The following is an 8,138-nucleotide window of genomic DNA, read 5'->3' on the forward strand; positions in this document are numbered from 1 at the left end:
TCATACACTCATAGAGCGATCAGATATATTCAGCTTATGTGATCACTCAATTTTATTAGAAAACAAACAAGGAAGATAAGGTACAATGGATTCATCTTCCACATTAATGTCAGCTACTAAAAATAACCTTGGTGGCAGGGAGGCTGAAGACTTCAGTCTATAAAAAGACAAGGGAAAAAAATTTCATTCCTAAGCTCTTTGAAGCTTTCATTTATTTTTCTTTATAAATATGTTTACCATATCAGAATAATTATAGTAAAAAAAAACGTTTTTATTTTCCTTATTTGAGTTACTGTAACAATATTAAATAAACAATATCCATGATCACGGGAAGAAGGGGGCGGGAACTGGCGGACATTCAAAATGAAGCTTTAATGATAAAATAAATACAAAACGGCGCGACAGCCCCTCACGACCGACTGTCGCGCACAAACAAAAACCAAACACAATTAAAATCCAGGCCTGGTCCTCTCTCGTCCTTCACTGTCGTCGCTCCTGTTTTATATCTTTCCATCTCCTCCACAGGACTTGAGACCGGTGGGTCGAGCAGGTGTCGCACTCCACCGGCCTCGCTCCATTCTCACGCCCTAGGCCCGCCCCACTCGTCACAGCTACCAACTTTTTTTCTTAAAATGCAAAAGCGGTTTCTAGGTGGGTGCCAAGTCCATTATTATATTTTAATCCTTCTGATATGACTTGCATCTCTGAAGTCTATGGGACTATATGCCAGGTGAAAACTATGGGTCAAGATTCCCTAGGAATATAATAGCACACCTCTCTTCAACAAACTGTATGATTTAGTGTGTCTGTTATACAGTATCTGTAGTTTCAGGTTGAGTTATGCACCAAAATTGAATACTTGGATAAATAGTCACAAGTACTAAAGAAGATACATGCTCTGTAATTTAAGGTGCTGCACTGGTATCATCAAGTGGCCTCAGTTTGATGTCACACTTGAATGATGTCTTACTGTGTGTGTGTGTGTCGCAGGGCAAGTGTACCTCTGTACCAGATGATAAATTGCACTTATCTCATCTTCCATAGCACAAAGAATTGATGTTTTATTAATTGAGAATCATTAGATTGCTGTTAATGGAAAGTGCTTTTAAATCTCAACTCCTAATGAATTGACTCCATGATGTTGCGGTCGTGGAGCTTCTGTTAACGTGGTGTAATTCTAAACCTTAATGGACCATTATGCCACTATAGGGATCATTTGCTGTTTTTTTTATGCCTTTGTCTTTTCTTACTCTAGAGAAAAGGAAAACAGCTCTTTAATCTATAACCTCTCTTACTGTCCGAAAAGGACAAAAGATCCAAAAGCTGCAAATATATTATCTGGTTTATGTTTAGAATAATGCAGATCCCCATATAGACCAAGATCAATAAGCATACAAATGGAAAAACCAGAGCATCTTTTTACCATAAGATGTATGGGCTTCATAAGAGCACTCTATAAAACAGTACACAATGTTGCTAAACAAATATTATCTTAAAATGTATACTCTTCTGTAAGGAAATTGTCGTTAAAAACACATTTCTCTGTGAAACTTGCAACAAAAGTGCTAATTGGAATCCAGTTCCTGTTCCTACTGTCAGCAGATGTTCCAATAATTCCATAAGTGATTGTTTTTTTGGAAACATCTACATTGTTCTTGAGTACAGTAATATATTTAGGCAGCTTTATTTTTATAGTGTACAGAGCCAAAATATTTCACAAAAAAATAATGAAAATGTACTATAAACATACTCACCCTTAGGCCATAAGTTACTGATATGTTTTTTTCTTCATTAGAAGAGAACTGGAGAAATTTAACATTGAATTATTCACTCACCAGTGGATCCTCTGCAGTTAATAGGTGCCGTCAGAATGAGTTCAAACAGCTGATGAAACAATCACAGTAATCAACAACATGACTTCAGTCCATAATCAATTAATGTCTTGTGAAGTGAACAGCTGTGTTTCTAAGAAACAAATCCATCATGATGCTTTTAACGTCAAGCCATTACTTTCAACTAAACATGTGAGTCCTCTATCCATAACATTGCTTTCTCCAGTGAAAATCTCCATCTTCAGATCAAGCACCGTTTACAAGACTGCTATTCGCTTCACAAGATCTGAATTGGTCAAGACATTAACTGATTAAGGTCTAGAGTAATGTTGTGGATTACTCTCATGTTATCAGCTGTTTGTACTCTCATACTGACGGCACCCATTCACTGCAGAGGATCTATTGGTGAGCAAGTGATCAGAATCTGTTCCAGTGAAGAAGGAAACTCATCTACATTTCGAATGGTCTGCGGGGTAAGTACATTTTCACCAAGTTTTCATTTTCAAATTCAAGCTTTCTAATTTGTAATGCGGGAAGAATAATTAAATTAGAAAAATGTACGTTCACCAGTGGTCTAAGACTTTTGGTACCCACTGTACTTACCTGTGTATTATTTATTTTTCTTGTTTATATCTTGTTTTATCTTATTCATATCTTATATCTTGTTTGTTCAGTCACAGAAATGTCTTCGGCTGACTGAACAGTGAACGGAGAAGAGAAAACTGCAGAAGCCTTTCTCTGATCTCTCCAGGTGATTACCTGGAGATTAGATTATGATGAAATGTTGCACCTTCTAATTTAAATATTCATTTAATCTGTCATTTCCTGCAGTGTGCTATCAGAAAGAATGCAGCACAATTTGAATCGCCTGAAATTCTTTCCCTCAGCTTTCTGATTGCCCATACTGAGCACTTGACTAAGAAGAGATTAGTTTACGGCAATGGGAAAACATGAATTTAATTGCATTTCAAAGAGTATGCAAAGTATGTTTATTATAAAGCTGAAAGCTAACTCCTCTTTAGTACACATCTCCTCTCTGCCATTATTCCAAAGTCTGCTGGTGTACCTAAAATAAATGCCGTACCAAAACTCTATTTCCGTATGCTCCAGGCTGAAAGGCCCCGAAAACACACAATGCACCTCTCAGTTCCACTAAATTCCACAATTTATTAAAACAGCAAACACTCCTTTATCTCACTCCCGCAACACACAAGCCAAATCTAACACAAGAACAAACCAGTGATGCACAAAGCGAGAAAGCAAATAAAGTAATTACTGCTATGTTAGTAAGGATCTTGGCTTAAAATGGTAGATCTTCACCACCAGGTATGACGAGACCTTGCGAAAAGAGTGGATTTTTAACTGTCACAGGCATTTGACTGCTCTTTTCAGACACGTTGTGAAAAGTGCTGGAGTTGGATGTGTCGTCTACGTCCGTAGGTTTCTGAGCACAAGGATCATGCTGACTGACTCAGCTCCCTCCTACATATGACAGCAGGTACAGCAACGCTCTTTCTATTTGTGTCACCATCTTTTGACATCCTCTTTTAATTCACTCACTTGTGCCTATGAAAACATTTGTGCACTTTCTTTCTGATTCCTTTCTGATGTGTATTTGTGGCTCGTAGTTTTCTCTTCCATTCCCACTGTTGAAACTGTCTACAGAAGCAACTTTGGATTTTGGCTTGTTCTAAAGGTTGTATACCTTTAATCTAAGAACCTTTTACTTTTATTCCTCATACGCACCTCCTTTCTCCTTCCTGACACCCTGTGAATCTGAGGGCATGATGGGATATTTTAAAATTGAGATCTCCCATTGAAATGTTAAATCATAGCCTCAGAAAAGCTCATCTGAGATCAGGTCTTGGTTTTTACTGTTCCTGTGTTTCACCTTCAAAAATATATATATTTTTAACCAGTCCATTCTGTAAAACAAGAAGAGCTGACAAGGCTGGGAAATCATCTCAGGCTGGAATACTGAATACTGTAAAAAAACATTTATTTTTCTCAATGTTGAAAACAGTAGTACTGGTTAATATTTTGTGCAAATTGTAATACATTTCAAAATAACCTCATTTAAAAAAATTAAAATAAAGGGTTAGGGTTAGGGTATTAAAATAACCTAACCCTAAAAAAAATAAAAAAAAATTAAATGTAACAGTATCAACCTGTCCTCCAACCAATATGCCTGAATGTTACAATCACTGTTGAAATGGTAAAAGTACTAAATCCTTAAAAACTGCTTTGACATTTTCTGGTTTACAAATGTTGATTATGTGTCTATAGTTATTTGAAAAAAATAAAATGTGTCCCTAATGCCTGTGTACTTACAAAGTAACTAGATGTGTTCGTAGTATGTAACCACAGTGTAAGTACTGTGCACACTGGTACATAGTTTCTACAGCTCTAATGTTTGGGTAACTTCACATATGTAACAACCAACTGAATGGTATGTGAAAGTACAAATCTGTAACAGGACTAACAGCACTTTTTGGTCAAGAAAGTGTTACATTTTATATTACATTTATCATGTAATTACTCTGATGTTATACAGCAGCAGCCAGTAAGTAAGGCTTTACATATAAATTGTGGTTGGCGTCCAGAATGTCACACTTTATATTGTGGACAGCTCCTGAGGAGTTACCACGTAAGTACACTGGTACTACAGTGGTTCATCAACTCCAAATTTAGATCCAACTACTTCCGCTTTACATATCCCTAAACCTACCCATCTCCACTCCCTGGATCCCATTTCCAACCCTAAATCTACCTATCTACACCCCCTGGATCAAACGGTTCAAATTGCTCTTATACTGTTGTTACAAGATGAAGTTATATAATTGCTGTTATAAGTACTTAGTGAAGTGAAACAAAGTGTTATTACCAATGTCCTAGTACACATTTTTACTTACACTAAACATATTGGGGGTTGTTACATGTGTGTAGTTATTTCTGTTATTTGTATTGTATTATTATTATTATTATTTGTATATCGCTTTTTACGATACAAATCATTGCAAAGCAACTTTACAGAAGATTACGTTTCTACGATATTTAGTAGTCTTTCAGTTCATGTGCATATGGCAGAACATTTTGGAAAAGTGAATTAAAGACGTAGTCAAACAGACGAACACTATTAACAGCAATTATTATATGATGCAAAATTTGTACAAATGTGTACTTACACACTATACACATGTAGTTACTATGTAAGTACACATGTATTAGGGACAAAATATAAAGTGAGAACCCCAAAATAATTAGAAGCTATAGCACCATAGTAAAAAAAAAATTAAGTGTTATTTGCATATACTTCTTACTTAATATTTCTAATTATTATTTTTTTCGCTAGCTAAAGAGTTCAAATATGATTTGTGACTATTGAATCAAAAGTTACAAGCTACACTTTTTATAAAATAAAACGAACTGATGTTAAACTGATGATAAACATGTAAGTTGAACAGATCACCCACTCATTCTAACACTGTAAAGACCACTATATACACAAGGGTTCTTTAACCCCTTCTTTCTTCTGTTGTATCTAGAGCCTCTTATCTCTTAAGAAAGCCAAAGCCTATGTCCTTGAAACATTTGTATTCAATAAAGAGATGCTGAACAGTTTGGAATAGAGGTCTTGTAGATTGCTCCTCACAGCACTGCATGTCCTTGACTTGTTGATATGTTTGAGATATGTACTGCACTTCCAACAGGAATACAATATTGGATGATAAACTCTGAGGCTGGCAGAGAGAGGCAAGCAAATAACTATAAGATAACCCTCATGCACACCCATGCAGATAGTTTGTCTGTTATCTCATCAGTGTCTACCCAGAAATTGATTTAGAAACGAAAGAAGACTTCCTATCAACACGCTTAAGACTCTTGCAGATAACTCAACTCATGCGTTTTGAATGTGACTGTGACTACTAGACAGCAGAGAGACAGTCGTGTTCTTTCAGAGGCTTTTTCTTCTGTAACTCATGTCATGTTTTAACCTGTTCCCTTTTGAGTAGCATGTCACCCTCATTTCCTTTCATAAGTTTGAAACTGCATGGTTTCTTCAGCCTAGCCGTTCTCCCGTGTTGCATATGCTGAACTGCTCTGATTTAATTGTAATGAGACGGAGGGAGGGAGAGTTATAATCATTACATAGACCCACTTCTCCATGTGGCATAATTTTAGCTATGCTCAGAAGGAGCATTGATTGCAATATTCCTAGGATATTTTGTACCGCAGTTACAAATCCCTTTCTTAAATCCATAATCTGAATTGCAGTGATATGGAATTGACCAAGAGCCATATACGATCAAACGTTCAGAAAAATATTGAAAAAATATTGACAGTGTCCACAATTTCATTTTATTAATTATAAATTATTAAGACTGATTAGAAAATGTGCTATAGAGCTCTTATGTGCCATTCTTTCAAGTTTTATTGAAATGCACATCCTACGTACTAGATTTAAGTGTTTTGGAAGTATTGGCACAGCTGTATGTCTACATTTAATTGAATAACCTGCATGAATGACAGCATTTCTTGGGCTATATTGAGTCTTAGAATGTCTGCTGATAATGATTTTTTTAATTTTAGAATCAGTGGGAGAACTAAAAGCAGCATGTGAATTCAGAGTCAGGTGGATGAAGGACAAGATGTCACTGAGCAAAAAGCGTTTGTACTAGGTCACATAGTAAATTGTACTTAAAACAGTTTCATTTTATGGTTTCAGTTTTGTAAGGGTGTATTTATACTTAACTGACCACACAGAAAATATAACATAACAAAAATCTGTAAATTACTGGGATTTGGATCTTCAGTGGAAAACAAAAGGGAAATTTTTTGAAGAATATCTCGACCACAGTTTTTTTTATGTTTTAAAATGACAAAAAGCAATGTGACAGTAGTTTCTGTGCACTATATTCCACATTTTCTAAATTCATAAGATAGCTTTATGTGGAGAACAAGCAGAAATTTAAATAATTATTCACTGATAACCAGATTAATGAGTCAGTGAGTTGAACTTGAGAACTGGTTCATTCACTGAATTAATGATTGATTGAAAAGATTTGAGTTAGTAGAAGGATTCATCTATTGATCAGATGTCTCTACATTTCTTATGACATCTCATGAATGTGCAACTTTTCACCTATTTCTCTCTCTCTCTCTCTCTCTCTCTCTCAAAAAAAAAAAAAAAATAGTGAAATCTTTGAAATAGTGCCCAAATCCACATGAACCACTTTCATAGTACTTTTTTCATAGGTGACTTCAGAGCTGGACAGCCCCAGTCCTCATTCACTTTCATTACATGAGAACGAGTAGTCTGGAAATTCCCCTATAAACTTGTTTCGTGTTCTGTGGAAGATAGATAGAAAGTCATATGGTTTGGAGTGATCTAGGAGAAAAAGATGACAGAATTTTTTGGTGAACTACCCCTTTAATCTCCAGGACCTTTTGAGAAATTCTCTTTTTCACAGCAACCTTTTTCAGCCCTCTCATGTGTGGTGAGTCAGTGAGAGATGTATATACGGTATGTGCAATATCCTGCGAGCTGTCTGGTTTCACCACCCATCACCTACAGACCTTAAAAGCTCCATTCAGCTTTTCTGAATGCATCTAAGTACAACCAGCCATGAACAAGATGTCAAGCTGTGTATGAATTCAATATTAAATCCCACCTACCATGCATTAGTTCTATATCAATAGTTTACATGGAGCTGGTGACACTGTATAATAAAGCAGTTTAACTTCTGTACTTAGAAAAAGTACAAAGCCTAGTAATTTGAATTGTGAATTTTAGCTGCCTAAGAATGAATGTAGCTATTCATAAGTGTTGCTTAAAAGCCAATGAGCAATTTAACAGTATTCCACTTTTAGATGCATCTGTGAGATTCACGTACCCTTATGAGACCATTTAGCATTTGCATGAAAAATAAAATATTCACATTGCTGATGTTCTGTTTCATGTTCTTGTTTGGATTTGGCCTCAGGCGTTCTGTCACACTGCACTTTCATATAAAGAGATGTGAAACAACTTAAAATTTTTGTTGGCTAGTAGTGTATGTTAAAGCAGACTCCAAATTGAAAATCTGATTCTAAATCTCATAAACCTGAAAAGTTTTTGAAAATTATTCTGTCGTTAGAAGGTTAGATATCATAACATATGTAACTCTGTATTAAATAATACAATTCATAATACACTGATGTTCCTGTGATAAAAATATTATATTAATAATATATTTTATAATTGATTGATGTTACTGTGATAAAAATATTATAGATTGTGTAGAAATATATTTGACAACCATGTTG

The sequence above is a fragment of the Carassius auratus genome, chromosome 43 (genome assembly GCF_003368295.1).
Source record: "Carassius auratus strain Wakin chromosome 43, ASM336829v1, whole genome shotgun sequence".
In the NCBI taxonomy this organism is placed as follows: domain Eukaryota; kingdom Metazoa; phylum Chordata; class Actinopteri; order Cypriniformes; family Cyprinidae; genus Carassius; species Carassius auratus.